The 25,115-nt window shown below is 48.9% G+C and overlaps 1 pseudogene; it reads left to right on the top strand.

The window, feature by feature from the left end:
* LOC147667219 (uncharacterized) overlaps positions 1–25,115 on the top strand; it is a 252,714-nt pseudogene that overhangs the window by 23,862 nt on the left and 203,737 nt on the right.

Raw genomic sequence — 25,115 nt, 5'->3', positions numbered from 1 at the left:
ATTCATTTTGTAATGCTGAGGCTCTGTTTAACTTTAACCGGGGTTCGTGTTAGGTGCATGTTGTGTCCCTCTGTAAGGGTGGAATGCTACCCCCGTCGCCAGAACTGGCGAGGGGGTAGTATTCCAAATCGTATGACACCTTACTCGACATGTTTTGATAAAGCCAATCCAAAGTTAGCAATAACCACGAGGATTATAATGCACTTAAGAGTATATGGTATGGCTATATCCTTGAACAGCTATAAAGACATGGTTCCGAAAGCTGCAGACAGGCTCAGCTCATGCTAGAGCACCATCTCACATAAAACCAAGCACTCTGCCTCCAGGATTATTAAGGCCTGCCAAATCATGGGGACAGAGAGTCACTTCTGTCGTCTCCCTTAGGGATTCAAGAATAGTCCTGGATTATTTTAAGCGAGGGTAACAGAGTTACTACAAACTTATGATGACGAAGCATTGTCATATGTCGATGCCATCTATCTGACAGATGATGACTTGGATAGGCACTTGAACAGGGTGAACACCATTATATTGGGCTTCGCCTGTGAAGGGTATAAATAAAATTTTAAGAAATCAAATATTGCCCACCTCAATGTCCTTTTGCTAGGATACAAACTTTCAAGTGAAGGCAAAAGACTGGCAGCAAGCTTTCTAGAGAAATGAGCGATGCTCCAACCTCCAAAAATGCTGAAAATCTTTCAGTTGATTCTAGGTTTCCTGAATTTCGGAAGAACTTACATTCTAAATTACGCAGAAAGGGTAAAACCTCTCTACGCATTAATCAAACCTGATTTTAAAACAGTTAATTGGACACAAAACACACTGAAATTTTGCGTTCATTGCGAAGACATGTTAGCGACAAAACATTTGCAAACACGCGTAAACATACGCAACTTGGTGATCGAAATCATTCCAGGACAATGCGGATTCACGTACCTAACTTTTAACGAAGGTGAAAAAGTACCAATAGCTTACAAATCACATTTGTACACACAAGCAGAAATGAAATTCACTTCTACAGAAAAAATTCTGGCAGCTGTTCAAACTGCTGTAGCGAAAGAGAGAGCCCTCGCACAGGGTAAGCGCATTATGGTCATTACACCTGCACCTGCCTTAGAGGCAGTGACAAAAGCGAGCATTCCTAATGCTAAAGCTTTACATCCGAGATGGATACAATGTGTTAATTCTCTTGCTGCGACAGACGTTGACTATGACTATGTTTTTGAGCCTTATTTGAAAACACAAGCATTTTTACAATATGAACAAGAATGTCCTCTGCCTACTGAAATTCTGCCTCTAGAACAATATGAATGTATCATTTATAGTGACGGATCAGCTCAACCTGCTACGGAGGGTAAACAAGCCTATAGTGCAGCCTGCGTGACCGTTAAAGGTTGTTGGCGTGATGGCAAATTCCGACCAATGGTCTCTAAAACTCAATCTCTAAGAGATTGTACAGCTCAGCGAGCTGAACTACAAGCATTCAAGATGGCGCTTGGGAATACGGACCGCGAATTCCCTACACTCATAGTGTGCAATTTGCATTATTGTGTTCAATCTTACAATGAATACTTACAAAACTGTATTCAAAACGGTTACTAAGATGCAAAGGGTGGCACAATTAAGCAGAAGTTGCTTTGGGAACAAATAGTTCAGTTACAACAAGAACTACAAAACACTCATGTGATACATAGGCTGAGTCATCAACGTGATGGCGTTCACCTTGCAGGGAAATCATTGGCTGATGAAGCCGTGAAGGCAGATGTGCAAACGGCCTCCGTAGCTGCAATCACTCATTCAAAAACAAAAATAAACGGCAAAATAATGTTGCCTGTCAATGCTTCAAGCAAAGGCAGTGGTAAACATTACCAAAAGGGTTTCCACTCAAATACTCATACATAACTGATGCGAACAATGTTCCGTTTGCTCATATCCCTGGAGTGGGGGATAGAGTAATTTCAAAAATGAAACATAGATTAGGTCTAATCTGCAGCAGCACATGAAGGGTTCGCCTCTGCACATGCACGTGTTTCCGCCACAGTGTCATTATTAAAGCAGAGACACTGGTGGCCATGCATGAGGAAGCAAACCAGAAGGAAAATGCTACTTACCAGTATGCATCTGTTCTTGGCATGTAGAGCTGCAGATTACCACACTGTGCATTAGATCACCACCTGATGTTGGGCTCGGATGATTGCATGTTGTTGTCGTATTGGAAGAAGTCTTTTGTAGTCACGAGATAGGTGATTCCTTCCTTGGACGATAGTGCGCATGGGCATCGGCTCCAGCCTTAGATTGTTTTTCGCCATGATGGGAAATGATGGAGTTAGTAGAAGTAAATAGAAAGATGTCCATGCATGTGCATCTAAGTAAGATGAAAACTGGAACAGATACAGGTCCCGGGGAGGCGGGAGGGCGTGTAGTAATCTGCAGCTCTACATGCCAAGAACAGATGCATACCGTTCGAGGCATATGAGCTGCAGATACTACACTGTGCATCAATTTTGCAGCAGTGTGTCCCTAGCGGTGGTCACCTGTATCTGTTGCAGTAGTTTGAAAGAGTTTTAAGGACAGCTTGGCCTACTGCAGCTTGCTGCTTGGATTGCACATCAACACAGTAGTGTTTAGTGCTGCCTTGCATATGCCTTCTAGGGGGATGTTCCCTAAGAAAGCCATAGAGGTTCCTATTTTGCGTGTGGAGTGCACTTTAGGAGGAACTGTTAATGTACATTTTGCTTTTTGATAGTGTGAGAAGTTGGCCTGATATGCAGTGCTCACTATTCTAGTGATCATTATGCATCAGTCCAAACGACCCTTATGGTGATTGGTTGTAAGTCAACCTTAGACCAGCTATCCTAGTAGCGTGGATACGAGCAGTCTTCGGGCTAAACTCTAGAGGGCGTGTTAAGCCAGCTGTTATACCATCACATACCCCTTGAACACCAAGTGAAAGGACACCACACAAGTGTTATGAAAATAAACAGTGTATTTATTTAAAGTCACAACAGCCCTGTACTCTTTATGAGGCCAGGGTACTAAGCACACAACAAAACTCTTAGGAAAATACTTCAAGTGCACAATCTATACAAGTGCCAGAGGGCACGAAAAGGTTAGTGTTCTCGGGCGAACCCGATAAGGTAAGTCGGAAGCGACAGGGACTCTGGACCCTTAGATAGTGAGGCTATGCGGGCACCGAAATGCCGAAGTTACCTAGCCCAGAGGCTGCGGCTGCATAAGTCTTGTACAGACGTCGGGAGTCTTCGCTGACGAACCAGGAGCCGGAAGGAAGGAGTTGCTGGCCGGCGACCAGTGGAGATAGTTCGTAGAGATCCAAGCCTGGATCAGAGATGGATGACACCTGAAAGCAGAGGGGACCAAGTTCGTAACTACTAACCAGTAGTCAGAGGGTACCAGGAGGGCACCGGATGATCGTCACCTCGACTAGGTGGGTGGGCGACGCTGGGCTCTGCAGTCTCACGGACCAGGAGGCGTTGTCGGCGACCAGGATGGAGGTGCGAGCTGTCCCACGAAGGTTGATGCTGTCGGCGTCGCTGGGCCCAGGGTTGGGGCAACAAGCCTTGGCAAATTCAGGACCACGTGGTGGTCCTAAAATGGCGTCTTGAGTGGACCAGGAGGGTCCGGAGTGCTCCTCTCTTAGAAGGGAGCAAAGGCCAGTCTGGAGCAACCAGACCAGCAGCGTTGTTGTCGGGCGTCGTCGAGAAGGCCACAAGCCAGCGGCTAGTAACCAGACAACGTGATGAGCAGCGGAAAGCAGAAGGGCCCCACGCAGATCGTGGAGATACTGGGAGGCTGCACTTCGGTGCTGGAGCTGCTCAAAGTCGGGGCTTCTCGGACCCCAGAGCACTCACCAGAGGATCCCTCGGTGGTCGTGCTTGGTTAGAAATCGTGCAGGTTCTGATGATGGCTGGTCCCTCGAGGTCTTGTCGCACCCACGGATCTCAGCTGAGCTGACGATGTGGGTAGAGGTCAGAGGTGCCAGGGAAGCCGGTTCTCGTCGAGCTGGGCAGTCGGATTCCTGAGGAAGTACGTGCAGCAGACCGCAGAGTTCTTAGATGGTGCCTGCGGATGCAGGGTGACTACTCCTTAGTCACAAGGGAGAAATCTTGAGAAGAAGTCTTGATTTCCTTTCGTAGAAAGTAGTTTCAGGATTCAAAGATGATCTAATTTGGAAGGGTTCCCGCTCCTGCCTTTATCCTAAAGAAAGGGGTGGGTACGCGACTAGGTCCTGCCCTAGGGGTGGGACCAGGAAGGGGGGTGGTTACACCCCTCTCCCATGCCGGACTTTCCCCAGGTCAGGGGCTGGTGTGCCCCTGGAACTGGTTCTAGCCGGCAGATGCGTAGTGAGCACCGGGGTGCCACTCTGCAGTCACCTTCCTGTAAAGCCCTGCCTAACCAGGATATACAAAACCCTGTCTGGGATGGTGCGAGCACCGCCCCGGACAGGAAACCCTTTGTCCAAGCTCTCCTCGCTGGAAGGACTCCCAGCAGCAGGAGGTCAGACTCGTGTCTGTGGTGGCAGCATCCATTTTGTGGAGCTGAGGCTTCAGTTAACTTTAACCGGGGTTCACAGTTACGTACATGTCGTGTCCCTCTAGAAGGGTGGAATGCTAACCCCGTCGCCAGCATTGGTGAGGGGTCAGTATCCCGATTCGTATGACACCTTACTCGACATGTCTTGATAACGCGATACCGAAGTTATCAATATGGCACGCGTTATCATGGAACAGCCATTGGGTCTTGGTTCCGCAAGCCGCAACCGGGCTCGGCTCGTGCCAGAGCCCAGTTCACACGATTCCACGCACTCTGCATTCAGGATTGTCAAGGCCTGCCATAGGAGTGGCTGATAGGAATTCGGGTGTCCATTTGGAGGTTAGATATAGGTATACTATATCTAAAGCAAAGGGCGAGTACGCCACGTTGCCCCAGCTGTCGCGCAGCCAGTTGTGTCAGATTTAGATGGCCATCCAGGGGTGGCATAATACATGCTGCAGCCCCTGGTAGGCCCTGGGTACACCGATGCCCTGAGTTACAGGGTCTGACAGGGTGGCCCAGTTCCAATTGGGTAATGCACCTAGGGTACACATATCAATTTAGCGAGAGAGCAGCTAGGCCGTGGGTCTGATTGGCAGGCCTGCGGCCAGAGAAAGTTGTAAACCAGTGAAACAAAAGCAAAAAATCTGGGTGATCATAGGATTGCAGACCCTACTCTCCTACATGACCCCCCCCCCCCAAACGTTGGGACAATAAACTAACCTTGACCAGGTGAGTCTTCTTGTTCTAAGTGGAAATACCTGGAGAGCCCATCTGCATTGCCATGATCAGTGCCAGGTCTATGCTCCACTGTGAAGTCCATCCCCTGTAGGGAAATGGACCACCTAAGCAGTTTGGGGTTTTCACCCTTCATCTGATTTAGCCACAAGAGGGGCTTATGGTCGGTCTGAATCTTGAAATGAGTGCCAAACAAGTATGGCCTCAGTTTCTTCAGGGCCCAAACCACAGCAAAGGCCTCACTCTCAATAGCTGACCAATTTTTCTCTCTGGGGGTCAGCCGTCTGCTTATAAAAGCAATGGGCTGGTCATTACCATCAAAATTCAGTTGAGATAGAACAGCTCTCACACCCAACTCAGAAGCATCTGTTTGGACAATGAATGGTTTGGAGTAGTCTGGACTCTTGAGGATAGGTGCCGTGCACATGGTCTGTTTTAGGTCATCGAATGCTTTTTGACAGCTCGCTGTCCACTGAACCTTTTTTGGCATTTTCTTACTTGTCAGTTCATTAAGTGGAGTCACAATCGATCCATAATTTCTGACAAACTTTCGGTAGTAACCAGTCAGGCCCAAGAAAGCTCGAACCTGAGTCTGGGTGGTTGGAGGAGCCCAGTCCCTGATTGACTGTATTTTGCTCTCCAGTGGTTGAACTTGGCCTCCACCTACAAAGTGGCCCAAGTATACAACCTGTGTCTGCCCTATCTGGCACTTGGTGGCCTTGATAGTGAGACCTGCTGCTTGCAGAGCCTCTAACACTTTCCTCAGGTGGACCAGGTAATCCTCCCAGGTGGAGCTAAAGACAGCAATATCGTCAAGATACGCCGCACAGAAGTCATCCAGCCCAGTGAGAACGTGATTCACCAGCCTTTGGAAGGTGGCAGGTGCATTTTTCAAACCAAAGGGCATTACCACAAATTGATAATGCCCACCAGGGGTAGAAAATGCTGTCTTAGGCTTGGCGTCCTCAGCTAACCTGATTTGCCAATACCCAGCTGTCAGGTCAAACGTACATAAGTAGTTGGCAGAAGCCAATCTATCTATAAGCTCATCTGCCCTTGGTATTGGGTGGGCATCAGTCTTAGTGACTGCATTGAGACCCCTGTCGTCTACGCAGAACCTCATCTCTTTCTTACCACCCGGGGTGTGAGGTTTCGGCACTAGAACTACAGGACTAGCCCAAGGGCTATCCGAGGGTTCAATGACTCCCAACTCCAACATTTTCTGCACTTCAGTTTTGATGCAGTCTCTAACGTGATCGGGCTGCCTGTAGATTTTACTCTTGACGGGCAAGCTGTCACCAGTGTCAACCTCATGGGTACACCAATTGGTCTGACTGGGTGTTAGAGAGAACATATGCCGTAAGGATTGAAGAACCTGTTTACAATCCTTCTGTTGATGTTCAGAGAGGCTGCCACAAAAGACAACACTGTCTACTGATCCATCGCCAGGATTCTGAGTGAGCAGGTCTGGGAGAGGGTCACTCTCTTCCTCCTTTCCCTCATCTATGGCCATGAGCAAACTCATGTCCTTCCTGTCGACATATGCTTTGAGCCTGTTGACATGGAGCACCCTGTGGGGACTCCTGGGAGTTCCAAGGTCCACCAGGTAGGTGACCTCTCCCTTTTTCTCAAGAATGGTGTAGGGCCCAGACCATTTGTCTTTGAGTGCTGCTGGGGCCACTGGCTCCAACACCCACACCTTCTGTCCAGGCTGATAAACAGTCAGGACAGCCTTTTGGTCATGCCAAGCTTTTTGGAGTTCTTGGCTGGCCTTAAGGTTTTCGGATGCCTTTTCCATGTACTCAGCCATCCGGGAGCGGAGGCCAAGCACATAGTCCACTATGCTGGTTGCAGGCTTTTTGAGAGGTCTCTCCCATCCTTCCTTCACCAAGCACAGGGTTCCTCTTACAGGATGTCCATACAAAAGTTCAAAAGGGCTGTAGCCAACCCCCTTCTGTGGGACTTCTCTATAAGCGAATAAAAGGCAGGGAATCAGGACGTCCCATCTACGCCGGAGCTTTTCAGGTAGTCCGTGAATCATCCCTTTTAGGGTCCTGTTGAACCTTTCAACAAGCCCATTGCATTGTGGATGATAGGGTGTAGTGAACTTGTAGTTGACACCACATTCCTTCCACATAGCAGTCAAGTAGCTCGACATAAAGTTTGCACCTCTGTCAGAGACAACCTCCTTAGGGAAGCCTACTCTGGAGAACACTCCAACTAGGGCTCTTGCCACAACAGGTGCTGTCGTGGTCCTAAGGGGAATAGCTTCAGGATACCTGGTGGCATGATCCACTACCACCAGTATAAACTTGTGCCCTGATGCTGTTTGGGGTTCCATTGAACCGACAATGTCAATCCCCACTCGTTCAAAGGGCACCCCCACCACAGGCATTGGTATAAGGGGGGCCTTTGTTGTGCCACCTGATTTACCACTGGCTTGGCAAGTGACACAGGAGCGACAAAACTCCTTGGTATCCTCGTTCATGTGAGGCCAGTGACAGTGTGAGACAAGCCTGTCCCACGTCTTCGTCTGGCCTAAGTGTCCTGCTAAGGGAATCTCGTGGGCCAAGGTAAGAAGGAAACCACGCTGAGACAAGAGGATAACCAGCCTCCTGGTCATGCCAAGCTTGGGGTCTCTTGCCTCAGTGTACAGGAGTCCATCCTCCCAGTATACCTTGTGGGTACCTGTGGCGTTCCCAGCAGCCTCAGCAGCAGCCTGCTGTCTGAGGGGTTCAAGGGAAGGGCAGTCTAACTGGTCCTTCCCCAGGTCTTCTCGTGAGGGTCCCCCTGAGCCCAGAAACTCAACTTGATCAAGTTCGAGTTCTTTAGGTTCAGTTTCCCGCAATTCCTGGAGGTCAGCCTCCTCTGAGACCTGATCCTCGACCTGGGGCAAGGGGGAAGGCGATGCCTTAACCCGACTGCTCTTCTTCTTGGGAGGTGTCTGGTCCGTTGTTCCAGGATCCAGCACCGGTTCAGTGGGGCATCGTGTGGCCTGTGACCTAGTCACAGCAAGCACATGTGCTGGCAAGCCTAACATTTCCATGTGAGTCCTGTGCTCCACTTCTGACCATTGTGATGACTACAAATCATTGCCCAACAAACAATCCACTGGGAGGTCTGAACTAACAACAACCTTTTTCTGGCCATTTACCCCTCCCCAGGAGAAAGCAACAATCGCCATACTATGACTGGTAGTGACGTTGCTGGCATTGGTCACCAGGAAATCTGTACCTGGCATGATCTGTCCAGGGTCCACAAAGTTAGCTGTAAGTATGGTAGCAGAGCACCAGCAGGACCACACAGAATAATGAATCGTCCTGGCAAGGAGGGTCTGCCGAGCCCAGAGAATGATGCCACACAGTGACAGGGAGCAGCCTAAAGCGGAATTGCGGCGCCTTTCGTCTTCATTGTATCAGCCCCCCCTCTACCCCCTGCCGCCGCCCCCCACACCCCCACCCCGTCGTGTGTGCTGACACAGCTTTGGTGCCTGGCGACCGTCTGATTGCAGCCGCACCCGAGTGGTTGACAGGTCTTTAAAAGACCATTTACTTGTAATGTAGGCTTTTGTTATGTTTTCACCCCTTCTTACAGCTACTGTCTATGGTTGTTAGAATTAGGCCCCCATCCCCCCCCCCGAGATATTTTTCAGCCCCCACCGAAATTTGGCTCTAGTTGCCCGCCTGATCAGGAGCCATAGAACTCTGCTACAGCAGCACCCCTGTTCAAACCGTGACCCCAACTGATTGTCCAGCGCCCCTTGCTATTCCAGCAGTGGAGCCCCACCTCCTCCCCTTAGTGAGTTCTCTTGCCACTGCCTGCAGTTCCGAGTGATAGCCATGTCCGGGACCCAAGAACCGAGCTCTAATAAATACATATAAATAAATCTCGCTCGTGACCTAGTGCTCTCTGTCGTGCTTCTGCGCAGAGTGCACATGTAAACACCCACTGCTTGGGGTGGGGTACAAACTACGAGGGATGTATCACCCTTCAACCAGATTTTTGAGTGGGGAGTTTAGGGGCAATTCCCACCACCAGATTTTTAAAGTGGCAAATGAAGAATAAACAAATCTTCTTCAGTTCTTTGGTGACTGCACGACATATTTGTTTAATTGTGTTTTCTTCTTTTAATTGTGGTACTTAAGGTATTGAACTTCTACCAATATCGTTCAGTTATGTAAGCCAAGGTACCCAGCGATGGGGAATAAAGGTGCTATTTTATGTTAAAGATACAGCTGGAATGCCTGTTTTGAAAACAAAGTGTTTTTAGGAAAGTTTAGCTCCTGATCGCAATTAGCTACAAGCATTGGCAAAGCCTCCTGCCATGTGTTGCAGTGTAACGGAAGGCCCATTGTAAAGGTTGACTGGTCACCTTTCTGTTGCTTATGGCTATGTTTGACTGTTAAACTTGGTACTAATGAGGTACAACCTATTCCCAGTGTTAACAAGTGTTGAAATAGTGAAGCAATACTATCAGCAAATGTACCGCATTAGGCAGCATAGTTTACATTTTCTTACTGCATGATTTCGTCAACCCTGCCACGTAATTTGGCCCTCTTCTGCAGCATAATTGGCCCTCTTGTGCCGCATAATTCCAGTGCCCCACAACTACGTATCATTTTCCTTAGCTATTCACTTTGCGAGCACATTGAAATAATTTGGTAAAGGATCTGTGTTCTAAAAACCGAACTTCTCTGTGTGTAACATAAAACAATCTTACTTTACATTTAATAGTAATATAGGCTGTATAAACATTTCGAGAAAGTAAATAAGCATTTTGGGTAACTCGTGGGAAGGTAGTCAGGGCATGGGAATATGTATGTGTTCTTGAATATTTCATGTTTAAAAAAGTAAAAATGCCTTGATGTAAATCTTATGTACCCGAGACACTGGTACATTTATTTTTTTAATTTTAAAACCGTGATCATATTGTTTCATGACGTATTGTCGGATTTACATCATTTAATGACTCATGCTTTGACTCTTGGGGCCGAGCCAGAGCCCCTGGCTTAGCTCTCCCAGGCTGTGCGTTCTCCCCAGAAATGGGATGTCTCCTACACCCTTGCTGCTCGTGCTCGGAAAGCTCAGAGTAAGTTTGTTGTAGGACTACACTTGCTGTGGAGGCAGGGCAATACAGATTAGTGGAATGGCGCCAAATTCCGATAGCCAGTTAAACAAAAGGGTAGGGCACTAGGGTAACCTGGGAGCACAAGCAAAGGGCTCCTTTATCTACTCTTCATTTAACAAGCTTGTTAAGGCTTGGGTGTTTTGATGCCGTCATGCGAGCCCATACTCTCAGGTGAATAGAACCAAAGCGCATTGCTTCAACAAAACAAAAAAACAACTTTCTTTGTATACATCCTCTGCCTTACCTCTTCGCTAAAATCTTTCGAAGTCTGCACTGAGCACACAGAATGTGCAAGCTCACAAAGCCAAAGAAGCATTGGCGTAGGCAATAGGTCTCGCCTTTGGGACCTTATAAGTGTTAAGCCATGCAACAGTTGATGTTGTTGCACGAAGGATATTGTGCTGGATAACTAAACACTTGTAAGGTCCCAAAGGCGAGACCTTATGGCTATGCCGATGCTTGTTTGACTTGCATATACCCCTTCAGCCACATTGCAATTTCATAATAGCATTAAAAAAAGTTCTCTACGTATATTTGACAAACACTTGCTGAGTGGCCAATGCATGCTTCCATTTAAAACAAGCATTTACAATGCAATAGGTCTTGCATTTAATCAGTTTGAGCTATTCACATTGCGAATAACAATGCCTTTTATTTTTGTTTTTAAAACATAAATAAAAGTCTTTGTCATTTACAATGCCAATAGCTTAAACTCGCAAAAATGCGAGAACTATTGCATTGCAAATGCTTGTTAAATCTGAGCTGCAGAATCAAAGAACAATGGAAAGGATTTCATGACTTTATTAAGCTTCTGAACTGTAGAGTAGTATACAATTTATGAATAAAAATTGAAAAAGCAATCATAAAAGCAAAGCGTTCCATAAACACCGGCAAAACACAGTTTCAGTTGTTTTTTATGGCGCGAAAATGAGTAAACACTGAAAAGCACTGTTTTTTTGAGGTATGGAAATCACTGGAAAACACTGAAAAAACACCACCAGAATTTACCAAAAATAGAAACTGAAAACAGGTGATTTTTTATGGTGATTGGTTGTAAGTCAACCTTAGACCAGCTATCCTAGTAGCGTGGATACGAGCAGTCTTCGGGCTAAACTCTAGAGGGCGTGTTAAGCCAGCTGTTATACCATCACATACCCCTTGAACACCAAGTGAAAGGACACCACACAAGTGTTATGAAAATAAACAGTGGGTTTATTTAAAGTCACAACAGCCCTGTACTCTTTATGAGGCCAGGGTACTAAGCACACAACAAAACTCTTAGGAAAATACTTCAAGTGCACAATCTATACAAGTGCCCGAGGGCACGGAAAGGTTAGTGTTCTCGGGCGAACCCGATAAGGTAAGCCGGAAGCGACAGGGACTCTGGACCCTTAGATAGTGAGGCTATGCGGACACCGAAATGCCGAAGTTACCTAGCCCAGGGGCTGCGGCTGCATAAGTCTTGTACAGACGTCGGGAGTCTTCGCTGATGAACCAGGAGCCAGAAGGAAGGAGTTGCTGGCCGGCGACCAGTGGAGATAGTTCGTAGAGATCCAAGCCTGGATCAGAGATGGATGACACCTGAAAGCAGAGGGGACCAAGTTCGTAACTACTAGCCAGTAGTCAGAGGGTACCAGGAGGGCACCGGATGATCGTCACCTCGACTAGGTGGGTCGGCGACGCTAGGCTCTGCAGTCTCACGGACCAGGAGGCGTTGTCGGCGACCAGGATGGAGGTGCGAGCTGTCCCACGAAGGTTGATGCTGTCGGCGTCGCTGGGCCCAGGGTTGGGGCAACAAGCCTTCAATCAATCAATCAGTGACACTTATAAAGCGTGCTACATACCCGTAGGGTCTCAAGGCGCTGGGGGGGGGGGGGGAGGGGGGGGGCCGCTACTGCTCGAACAGCCAGGTCTTCAGCTTCTTCCTGAAGGAGAGGTGGTCTTGGGTCAGGCGCAGGTCGGGAGGGAGGGAGTTCCAGGTCTTGGCGGCCAGGTAGGAGAAGGACCTTCCTCCTGTAGTCGCTCTTCGGATGCGGGGGACGGCGGCGAGGGCGTGGTTGGCTGATCGGAGGTGGCGTTTGGGAGCGTAGAAGTTGACTCGGCTGTTGAGGTAGCTCGGGCCTTGGTCGTGTAGGGCTTTGTGTGCGTGGGTGAGGAGGCGGAAGGTGATTCTTTTGTTGACGGGGAGCCAGTGAAGGTCTCTCAGATGTCCGGAGATGTGGCTGGTTCGTGGGATGTCGAGGATGAGTCTGGCTGAGGCGTTCTGGATCCGCTGGAGTCTCTTCTGGAGCTTGGCGGTGGTACCGGCGTAGAGGGCGTTGCCGTAGTCCAGTCGGCTGGTGACGAGAGCCTGGGTGACGGTCTTCCTGGTCTCGGTGGGGATCCACCAGAAGATCTTCCGTAGCATGCGTAGGATGTTGAAGCACGCCGAGGAGACGTTGCTGACTTGCCTGGTCATGGAGAGGGAGGGGTCCAGGATGAAGCCCAGGTTGCGTGCATGGTCTGTCGGTTTGGGTGCGGTGCCCAAGGCGGGAGGCCACCAGGAGTCGTCCCAGGCGGAGGGTGAGGAGCCCAGGATGAGGACCTCCGTCTTGTCCGAGTTCAGTTTCAGGCGGCTGGTCGTCATCCACTCGGCTACCTCTTTCATCCCTTCGTGCAGGTTGGCTCTGGCGGCGGCGGGGTCGTTGGTCAGGGAGAGGATCAGCTGGGTGTCGTCGGCGTAGGAGATTATGCTGAGGTTGTGTTTGCGTACGATGGCCGCGAGGGGGCTCATGTAGACGTTGAAGAGGGTGGGGCTCAGAGATGATCCTTGGGGGACGCCGCAGATGACTTCGGAGGCCTCTGACTTGTACGGTGGTAGGCGGACTCTCTGTGTTCTTCCGTCGAGGAAGGAGATGATCCATTCCAGCGCCTTGTCCTGGATTCCGTTGTTGCTGAGGCGCCGTACTAGGGTGCGGTGGCAGACCGTGTCGAATGCCGCGGAGAGGTCTAGGAGGATGAGGGCCGCTGTTTCTCCATTGTCCATCAGGGCTCGGATGTCATCGGTGGCGGCGATGAGGGCGGTCTCGGTGCTGTGGTTGGCTTGGAAGCCGGACTGTGAGGGGTCGAGGGATCCGTTCGTCTCGAGGAAAGCGGCCATCTGCTTGTTGACGGTCTTCTCGATGACTTTGGCTGGAAACGGGAGGAGCGAGATGGGGCGGTAATTCTTGAGGTCGGTGGGGTCCGCTGTTGGTTTCTTGAGTAGAGCGCTGAGTTCGGCGTGTTTCCAGCTCTCAGGGAAGATGGTGGTGTCGAAGGATGTGTTGATGATGTCTCGCAGGTGGGGTGCGATGACAGCGTCGGCCTTGTTGAAGACGTGGTGAGGGCAGGGGTCGGTCGGTGATCCGGAGTGGATGGAGTTCATCGTGCGGATGGTGTCTTCGGTGCTGATCGGGGTCCAGGCGTGGAGGGTGGTGGTGGGGGGTGGTTGCTCGGTCATGGTGTGCGTTGGTTGGTTGTTGAAGCTGTTGTGTATGTCCGCGATCTTGTTGTGGAAGTATGAAGCGAGGGAGTTGCAGAGGTCTTGCGATGGGGTGATGTCGTTGTTTCCTGCGCTGGGGTTGGAAAGCTCTTTCACGATGTTGAAGAGTTCCTTGCAGTTGTGTGCGTTGTTGTCCAACCGGTCCTTGAATGCTGTTTTCTTGGCGGCGCGGATCAGCTGGTGGTGTTTCCGGGTGGCAAGTTTGAAGGAGGTCCTGTTGTCCGGTGTCGGTTCCCTTCTCCAGACTTTCTCGAGGGCTCGGCAGTTCTTCTTGGAGCTCTTGAGTTCGTCGGTGAACCATGGGGCTTTCTTGCTGCCGGGTCTGCTAGGCGGGGTCCTCAGTGGGGCGAGTTCGTCCGCGCAGTTGCTGATCCACTTCGTGAGGTTGTCGGCGGCCTGGCTGGGGTTCGCTGAGCTGGCAGGAGGGTGCTGGCTCAGGGAGGTGGCGAGCTGGTCTGCTGTGATCTTGTTCCAGCTTCTGCGGGCGGCCTGTTGCTGGTGTTGGTGGGTCGTCGTTCTCTTGAAGGTGAAGTGGACGCAGCTGTGGTCCGTCCATTGAAGCTCTGTGGCGTGGCTGAAGTCGATGTCTGTGCTGGAAGAGAAGACTGCGTCGAGTGTGTGTCCGGCGAGGTGGGTGGGGGTGGACACCAGTTGCTTGAGTCCCAGGTTGGCGAGGTTGTCGAGCAGGGTGCTGGTGTTGCGGTCGTTGTTGTTCTCCAGATGGAAGTTGAGGTCTCCCAGGAGGATGTAGTCAGCGGAGGGGAGGGCATGCGGGCTGACGAAGTCGGCGATGTCCTCGCTGAATTGCGTGCGTGGTCCAGGGGCCTTGGCAAATTCAGGGCCACGTGGTGGTCCTAAAATGGCGTCTTGAGTGGACCAGGAGGGTCCGGAGTGCTCCTCTCTTAGAAGGGAGCAAAGGCCAGTCTGGAGCAACCAGACCAGCAGAGTTGTTGTCGGGCGTCGTCGAGAAGGCCACAAGCCAGCGGCTAGTAACCAGACAACGTGATGAGCAGCGGAAAGCAGAAGGGCCCCACGCAGATCGTGGAGATACTGGGAGGCTGCACTTCGGTGCTGGAGCTGCTCAAGGTCGGAGCTTCTCGGACCCCAGAGCACTCACCAGAGGATCCCTCGGTGGTCGTGCTGTGTTAGAAATCGTGCAGGTTCTGATGATGGCCGGTCCCTCGAGGTCTCGTCGCACCCACGGATCTCAGCTGAGCTGACGATGTGGGTAGAGGTCAGAGGTGCCAGGGAAACCGGTTCTCGTCGAGCTGGGCAGTCGGATTCCTGAGGAAGGACGTGCAGCAGACCGCAGAGTTCTTAGATGGTGCCTGCGGATGCAGGGTGACTACTCCTTAGTCACAAGGGAGAAATCTTGAGAAGAAGTCTTGATTTCCTTTCGTAGAAAGTAGTTTCAGGATTCAAAGATGATCTAATTTGGAAGGGTCCCCGCTCCTGCCTTTATCCTAAAGAAAGGGGTGGGTACGCGACTAGGTCCTGCCCTAGGGGTGGGACCAGGAAGGGGGGTGGTTACACCCCTCTCCCATGCCGGACTTTCCCCAAGTCAGGGGCTGGTGTGCCCCTGGAACTGGTTCTAGCCGGCAGATGCGTAGTGAGCACCGGGGTGCCACTCCGCAGTCACCTTCCTGTAAAGCCCTGCCTACCCAGGATACACAAAACCCTGTCTGGGATGGTGCGAGCACCGCCCCGGACAGGAAACCCTTTGTCCAAGCTCTCCTCGCTGGAAGGACTCCCAGCAGCAGGAGGTCAGACTCGTGTCTGTGGTGGCAGCATCCATTTTGTGGAGCTGAGGCTTCAGTTAACTTTAACCGGGGTTCACAGTTACGTACATGTCGTGTCCCTCTAGAAGGGTGGAATGCTAACCCCGTCGCCAGCATTGGTGAGGGGTCAGTATCCCGATTCGTATGACACCTTACTCGACATGTCTTGATAACGCGATACCGAAGTTATCAATATGGCACGCGTTATCATGGAGCAGCCATTGGGTCTTGGTTCCGCAAGCTGCAACCGGGCTCGGCTCGTGCCAGAGCCCAGTTCACACGATTCCACGCACTCTGCCTTCAGGATTGTCAAGGCCTGCCATAGGAGTGGCTGATAGGAATTCGGGTGTCCATTTGGAGGTTAGATATAGGTATACTATATCTAAAGCAAAGGGCGAGTACGCCACGTTGCCCCAGCTGTCGTGCAGCCAGTTGTGTCAGATTTAGATGGCCATCCAGGGGTGGCATAATACATGCTGCAGCCCCTGGTAGGCCCTGGGTACACCGATGCCCTGAGTTACAGGGTCTGACAGGGTGGCCCAGTTCCAATTGGGTAATGCACCTAGGGTACACATATCAATTTAGCGAGAGAACAGCTAGGCCGTGGGTCTGATTGGCAGGCCCGCGGCCAGAGAAAGTTGTAAACCAGTGAAACAAAAGCAAAAAATCTGGGTGATCATAGGATTGCAGACCCTACTCTCCTACAGAAAGCATATTTGTATACATTTGACAATCCACCTTGCAATTCCACTCTTAGAGATGGGGATGTCTTTATGTGGTGGAGAGAAAGATACAAACAATTTTTTTTTTAATTAAGATTTAGTCCTATCTATATAGTAGAGAAGAGCTCTTTTGACATCTAGTGTGTGTAGAGCTCTTTTTGCTACAGAGTCAGGGTTTTAGAAAAACACAGGTAACTCTACAGATTGGTTTAAATGAAAAGGAGTAATGACTTTTGGAAGGAATTTAGGATTAGTTCTCAGAACCTCTTTGTTACGATGTAGCTGTAAAAAAGGTTCTTGTATTGTGAAAGCTTGTATCTCACTAACTCTCCTAAGAGAGGTAATAGCAATAAGGAAAGCTGTTTCCCATGTGAGGAATTGCAGTCCACATTTGTGTAAAGGTTCAAAAGGTGGTCCCATGAGTCTTGTAAGAACAACATTTAGGTTCCACACTGGAGAAGGTGGTAACCGGGGGGAATGATTCTTTTTAATCCTTCCATAAATGCTTTAATAGCGGGTACTCTAAAAAGAGACTGATGTTGTCTGTTTTGTAAATATGCTGAAATTGCTGCAAGGTGCAGGCGTATGAATAAATATGCCAAGTTACATCTTTGTAAATGTAAAAGGTAGCAAATGATATCCTGGATAGAAGCATCCAGGGGATCTATTTGGTTATTGTTGCAATAAATGGCAAATCTCTTCCATTTAGCAGCATAACAAGCTCTTGTAGTAGGTCTCCTGGCCTCTTTAATAATGATCATACAGTCTGGAGGTAGGTTAAGATAACCAAACTCTAAGACTTCAGGAGCCATATCGCCAGATTCAGTTGATTTGGATCTGGATGTCTGATGTCTCCATGGTTCTGCGTTAGCAGAGATGGTGTTAGGCGTAACTTTTGGTGTGGAGCTAGAGAGAGTCCTAACAGCGCGGTGAACCACGGTTGGCGTGGCCATGTGGGAGCTACCAGGATTAATTTGAGAGACTGTTGTGTGAGCTTGCGTACTACTAGTGGTATTAGTGGTATTGGCGGAAAAGCATACGCAAATCTGTCCAACCAATTCATCCATATCGAATTGCCCTTGGACAGCGGGTGTGGAAACCTGGTGGCGAAGGTTGGGCATTTTGCGTTTTCGTGTGTGGCGGACATATCTATGTCTGGATGCCCCCACTTGTGAAAGAATGGTTGAAGAACTTGTGGATGTAGTTCCCATTTGTGAATTTGTTGTGTCTGCCGACTCAACAGATCGGCTATCTGATTGTAAACTCCTGGAAGGTGCTCTGCCAACAGATATATGTAGGCTGTCCGGAATTCGGTTAAAACCGACTCTACTCGAAAATACCCTACAGGATGAAAATCAGCTGACCTGGTTTAAACCGAGTGTCACTGATTTTCATTGTTGTTGCAGGATTTGGCCACATGAGGGAGCCAAAGCATAATAAACTGTGGTGCCTGGCGCAGAGGTGTGAGGCGAAAACAGTGCTTCTGGGCCGGTCCAGCACATGCACATGGGGAGCCGTGGTGTGAATGGTCCAAGGGCCATAGCAACACCAGGCCCCCTGCCTGGCTCACGTGGGGGGTGAGGAGCTTTTGTGCTCTGCTGTCTTACTGCTCCCAAGTACTTGACAGGTCTTTAAAAAGAACATTTCCTTAACAAGGCTTTGATGTTGTTAACACAGGCATTGCTGGGCTACAGGGCCCTGCTTCGCCCCCCTTGGTGTGAGGAGAGAGTTGCCGCACTGTTAAGGGTCACGGAGAGCACCGAGGTGTCACAGAGCAGACCCTAATGCTAATGCTTCATCTGTAATGGGGCGTCAACTCGTAATAATCTGCCTCGTATACGGCCTTCCAATGAACCTCACTTGTGTAATTTGAGGATTACGTCTTAAAATTGTTAAAAAAAATAATTGCCTTCTGTAAGTATGGTAGCAGAGCACCAGCAGGACCACACAGAATAATGAATCGTCCTGGCAAGGAGGGTCTGCCGAGCCCAGAGAATGATGCCACACAGTGACAGGGAGCAGCCTAAAGCGGACTTGCGGCGCCTTTCGTCTTCATTGTATCAGCCCCCCCTCTACCCCCTGCCGCCGCCCCCCACACCCCCACCCCGTCGTGTGTGCTGACACAGCTTTGGTGCCTGGCGACCGTCTGATTGCAGCCGCACCCGAGTGGTTGACAGGTCTTTAAAAGACCATTTACTTGTAATGTAGGCTTTTGTTATGTTTTCACCCCTTCTTACAGCTACTGTCTATGGTTGTTAGAATTAGGCCCCCATCCCCCCCCCCGAGATATTTTTCAGCCCCCACCGAAATTTGGCTCTAGTTGCCCGCCTGATCAGGAGCCATAGAACTCTGCTACAGCAGCACCCCTGTTCAAACCGTGACCCCAACTGATTGTCCAGCGCCCCTTGCTATTCCAGCAGTGGAGCCCCACCTCCTCCCCTTAGTGAGTTCTCTTGCCACTGCCTGCAGTTCCGAGTGATAGCCATGTCCGGGACCCAAGAACCGAGCTCTAATAAATACATATAAATAAATCTCGCTCGTGACCTAGTGCTCTCTGTCGTGCTTCTGCGCAGAGTGCACATGTAAACACCCACTGCTCGGGGTGGGGTACAAACTACGAGGGATGTATCACCCTTCAACCAGATTTTTGAGTGGGGAGTTTAGGGGCAATTCCCACCACCAGATTTTTAAAGTGGCAAATGAAGAATAAACAAATCTTCTTCAGTTCTTTGGTGACTGCACGACATATTTGTTTAATTTTGTTTTCTTCTTTTAATTGTGGTACTTAAGGTATTGAACTTCTACCAATATCGTTCAGTTATGTAAGCCAAGGTACCCAGCGATGGGGAATAAAGGTGCTATTTTATGTTAAAGATACAGCTGGAATGCCTGTTTTGAAAACAAAGTGTTTTTAGGAAAGTTTAGCTCCTGATCGCAATTAGCTACAAGCATTGGCAAAGCCTCCTGCCATGTGTTGCAGTGTAACGGAAGGCCCATTGTAAAGGTTGACTGGTCACCTTTCTGTTGCTTATGGCTATTTTTGACTGTTAAACTTGGTACTAATGAGGTACAACCTATTCCCAGTGTTAACAAGTGTTGAAATAGTGAAGCAATACTATCAGCAAATGTGCCGCATTAGGCAGCATAGTTTACATTTTCTTACTGCATGATTCCGTCAACCCTGCCACGTAATTTGGCCCTCTTCTGCAGCATAATTGGCCCTCTTGTGCCGCATAATTCCAGTGCCCCACAACTACGTATCATTTTCCTTAGCTATTCACTTTGCGAGCACATTGAAATAATTTGGTAAAGGATCTGTGTTCTAAAAACCGAACTTCTCTGTGTGTAACATAAAACAATCTTACTTTACATTTAATAGTAATATAGGCTGTATAAACAATTCGAGATAGTAAATAAGCATTTTGGGTAACTCGTGGGAAGGTAGTCAGGGCATGGGAATATGTATGTGTTCTTGAATATTTCATGTTTAAAAAAGTAAAAATGCCTTGATGTAAATCTTATGTACCCGAGACACTGGTACATTTATTTTTTTAATTTTAAAACCGTGATCATATTGTTTCATGACGTATTGTCGGATTTACATCATTTAATGACTCATGCTTTGACTCTTGGGGCCGAGCCAGAGCCCCTGGCTTAGCTCTCCCAGGCTGTGCGTTCTCCCCAGAAATGGGATGTCTCCTACACCCTTGCTGCTCGTGCTCGGAAAGCTCAGAGTAAGTTTGTTGTAGGACTACACTTGCTGTGGAGGCAGGGCAATACAGATTAGTGGAATGGCGCCAAATTCCGATAGCCAGTTAAACAAAAGGGTAGGGCACTAGGGTAACCTGGGAGCACAAGCAAAGGGCTCCTTTATCTACTCTTCATTTAACAAGCTTGTTAAGGCTTGGGTGTTTTGATGCCGTCATGCGAGCCCATACTCTCAGGTGAATAGAACCAAAGCGTATTGTTTCAACAAAACAAAAAAGCAACTACATCTTTGTATACATCCTCTGCCTTACCTCTTCGCTAAAATCTTTCGAAGTCTGCACTGAGCACACAGAATGTGCAAGCTCACAAAGCCAAAGAAGCATTGGCGTAGGCAATAGGTCTCGCCTTTGGGACCTTATAAGTGTTAAGCCATGCAACAGTTGATGTTGTTGCACGAAGGATATTGTGCTGGATAACTAAACACTTGTAAGGTCCCAAAGGCGAGACCTTATGGCTATGCCGATGCTTGTTTGACTTGCATATACCCCTTCAGCCACTTTGCAATTTCATAATAGCATTAAAAAAAGTTCTCTACGTATATTTGACAAACACTTGCTGAGTGGCCAATGCATGCTTCCATTTAAAACAAGCATTTACAATGCAATAGGTCTTGCATTTAAGCAGTTTGAGCTATTCACATTGCGAATAACAATGCCTTTTATTTTTGTTTTTAAAACATAAATAAAAGTCTTTGTCATTTACAATGCCAATAGCTTAAACTCGTAAAAATGCGAGAACTATTGCATTGCAAATGCTTGTTAAATCTGAGCTGCAGAATCAAAGAACAATGGAAAGGATTTCATGACTTTATTAAGCTTCTGAACTGTAGAGTAGTATACAATTTATGAATAAAATTTGAAAAAGCAATCATAAAAGCAAAGCGTTCCATAAACACCGGAAAAACACCGTTTCAGTTGTTTTTTATGGCGCGAAAATGAGTAAACACTGAAAAGCACTGTTTTTTTGAGGTATGGAAATCACTAGAAAACACTGAAAAAACACCACCAGAATTTACCAAAAATAGAAACTGAAAACAGGTGATTTTTTATGGTGATTGGTTGTAAGTCAACCTTAGACCAGCTATCCTAGTAGCGTGGATACGAGCAGTCTTCGGGCTAAACTCTAGAGGGCGTGTTAAGCCAGCTGTTATACCATCACATACCCCTTGAACACCAAGTGAAAGGACACCACACAAGTGTTATGAAAATAAACAGTGTATTTATTTAAAGTCACAACAGCCCTGTACTCTTTATGAGGCCAGGGTACTAAGCACACAACAAAACTCTTAGGAAAATACTTCAAGTGCACAATCTATACAAGTGCCCGAGGGCACGGAAAGGTTAGTGTTCTCGGGCGAACCCGATAAGGTAAGCCGGAAGCGACAGGGACTCTGGACCCTTAGATAGTGAGGCTATGCGGGCACCGAAATGCCGAAGTTACCTAGCCCAGGGGCTGCGGCTGCATAAGTCTTGTACAGACGTCGGGAGTCTTCGCTGACGAACCAGGAGCCAGAAGGAAGGAGTTGCTGGCCGGCGACCAGTGGAGATAGTTCGTAGAGATCCAAGCCTGGATCGGAGATGGATGACACCTGAAAGCAGAGGGGACCAAGTTCGTAACTACTAGCCAGTAGTCAGAGGGTACCAGGAGGGCACCGGATAATCGTCACCTCGACTAGGTGGGTGGGTGACGCTAGGCTCTGCAGTCTCACGGACCAGGAGGCGTTGTCGGCGACCAGGATGGAGGTGCGAGCTGTCCCACGAAGGTTGATGCTGTCGGCGTCGCTGGGCCCAGGGTTGGGGCAACAAGCCTTCGCAAATTCAGGGCCACGTGGTGGTCCTAAAATGGCGTCTTGAGTGGACCAGGAGGCTCCGGAGTGCTCCTCTCTTAGAAGGGAGCAAAGGCCAGTCTGGAGCAACCAGACCAGCAGCGTTGTTGTCGGGCGTCGTCGAGAAGGCCACAAGCCAGCGGCTAGTAACCAGACAACGTGATGAGCAGCGGAAAGCAGAAGGGCCCCACGCAGATCGTGGAGATACTGGGAGGCTGCACTTCGGTGCTGGAGCTGCTCAAGGTCGGGGCTTCTCGGACCCCAGAGCACTCACCAGAGGATCCCTCGGTGGTCGTGCTGGGTTAGAAATCGTGCAGGTTCTGATGATGGCCGGTCCCTCGAGGTCTCGTCGCACCCACGGATCTCAGCTGAGCTGGCGATGTGGGTAGAGGTCAGAGGTGCCAGGGAAGCCAGTTCTCGTCGAGCTGGGCAGTCGGATTCCTGAGGAAGGACGTGCAGCAGACCGCAGAGTTCTTAGATGGTGCCTGCGGATGCAGGGTGACTACTCCTTAGTCACAAGGGAGAAATCTTGAGAAGAAGTCTTGATTTCCTTTCGTAGAAAGTAGTTTCAGGATTCAAAGATGATCTAATTTGGAAGGGTCCCCGCTCCTGCCTTTATCCTAAAGAAAGGGGTGGGTACGCGACTAGGTCCTGCCCTAGGGGTGGGACCAGGAAGGGGGGTGGTTACACCCCTCTCCCATGCCGGACTTTCCACAGGTCAGGGGCTGGTGTGCCCCTGGAACTGGTTCTAGCCGGCAGATGCGTAGTGAGCACCGGGGTGCCACTCCGCAGTCACCTTCCTGTAAAGCCCTGCCTACCCAGGATACACAAAACCCTGTCTGGGATGGTGCGAGCACCGCCCCGGACAGGAAACCCTTTGTCCAAGCTCTCCTCGCTGGAAGGACTCCCAGTAGCAGGAGGTCAGACTCGTGTCTGTGGTGGCAGCATCCATTTTGTGGAGCTGAGGCTTCAGTTAACTTTAACCGGGGTTCACAGTTACGTACATGTCGTGTCCCTCTAGAAGGGTGGAATGCTAACCCCGTTGCCAGCATTGGTGAGGGGTCAGTATCCCGATTCGTATGACACCTTACTCGACATGTCTTGATAATGTGATACCGAAGTTATCAATATGGCACGCGTTATCATGGAGCAGCCATTGGGTCTTGGTTCCGCAAGCTGCAACCGGGCTCGGCTCGTGCCAGAGCCCAGTTCACACGATTCCACGCACTCTGCCTTCAGGATTGTCAAGGCCTGCCATAGGAGTGGCTGATAGGAATTCAGGTGTCCATTTGGAGGTTAGATATAGGTATACTATATCTAAAGCAAAGGGCGAGTACGCCACGTTGCCCCAGCTGTCGCGCAGCCAGTTGTGTCAGATTTAGATAGCCATCCAGGGGTGGCATAATACATGCTGCAGCCCCTGGTAGGCCCTGGGTACAGGATCTGACAGGGTGGCCCAGTTCCAATTGGGTAATGCACCTAGGGTACACATATCAATTTAGCGAGAGAATAGCTAGGCCGTGGGTCTGATTGGCAGGCCCGCGGCCAGAGAAAGTTGTAAACCAGTGAAACAAAAGCAAAAAATCTGGGTGATCATAGGATTGCAGACCCTACTCTCCTACAGATAGCATATTTGGATACATTTGACAATCCACCTTGCAATTCCACTCTTAGAGATGGGGATGCCTTTATGTGGTGGAGAGAAAGATACAAACAATTTTTTTTTTAATTAAGATTTAGTCCTATCTATATAGTAGAGAAGAGCTCTGTTGACATCTAGTGTGTGTAGAGCTCTTTTTGCTACAGAGTCAGGGTTTTAGAAAAACACAGGTAACTCTACAGATTGGTTTAAATGAAAAGGAGTAATGACTTTTGGAAGGAATTTAGGATTAGTTCTCAGAACCTCTTTGTTACGATGTAGCTGTAAAAAAGGTTCTTGTATTGTGAAAGCTTGTATCTCACTAACTCTCCTAAGAGAGGTAATAGGAATAAGGAAAGCTGTTTCCCATGTGAGGAATTGCAGTCCACATTTGTGTAAAGGTTCAAAAGGTGGTCCCATGAGTCTTGTAAGAACAACATTTAGGTTCCACACTGGAGTAGGTGGTAACCGGGGGGATGGATTCTTTTTAATCCTTCCATAAATGCTTTAATAGCGGGTACTCTAAAAAGAGACTGATGTTGTCTGTTTTGTAAATATGCTGAAATTGCTGCAAGGTGCAGGCGTATGAATAAATATGCCAAGTTACATCTTTGTAAATGTAAAAGGTAGCAAATGATATCCTGGATAGAAGCATCCAGGGGATCTATTTGGTTATTGTTGCAATAAATGGCAAATCTCTTCCATTTAGCAGCATAACAAGCTCTTGTAGTAGGTCTCCTGGCCTCTTTAACAATGATCATACAGTCTGGAGGTAGGTTAAGATAACCAAACTCTAAGACTTCAGGAGCCATATCGCCAGATTCAGTTGATTTGGATCTGGATGTCTGATGTCTCCATGGTTCTGCGTTAGCAGAGATGGTGTTAGGCGTAACTTTTGGTGTGGAGCTAGAGAGAGTCCTAACAGTGCGGTGAACCACGGTTGGCGTGGCCATGTGGGAGCTACCAGGATTATTTTGAGAGACTGTTGTGTGAGCTTGCGTACTACTAGTGGTATTAGTGGTATTGGCGGAAAAGCATACGCAAATCTGTCCAACCAGTTCATCCATATCGAATTGCCCTTGGACAGCGGGTGTGGAAACCTGGTGGCGAAGGTTGGGCATTTTGCGTTTTCGTGTGTGGCGGACATATCTATGTCTGGATGCCCCCACTTGTGAAAGAATGGTTGAAGAACTTGTGGATGTAGTTCCCATTTGTGAATTTGTTGTGTCTGCCGACTCAACAGATCGGCTATCTGATTGTAAACTCCTGGAAGGTGCTCTGCCAACAGATATATGTAGGCTGTCCGGAATTCGGTTAAAACCGACTCTACTCGAAAATACCCTACAGGATGAAAATCAGCTGACCTGGTTTAAACCGAGTGTCACTGATTTTCATTGTTGTTGCAGGATTTGGCCACATGAGGGAGCCAAAGCATAATAAACTGTG

Source organism: Lissotriton vulgaris, unplaced genomic scaffold (genome assembly GCF_964263255.1).
Source record: "Lissotriton vulgaris unplaced genomic scaffold, aLisVul1.2 SCAFFOLD_1628, whole genome shotgun sequence".
In the NCBI taxonomy this organism is placed as follows: Eukaryota; Metazoa; Chordata; class Amphibia; order Caudata; family Salamandridae; genus Lissotriton; species Lissotriton vulgaris.
This window is presented reverse-complemented; position numbering and strand designations above follow the sequence as displayed.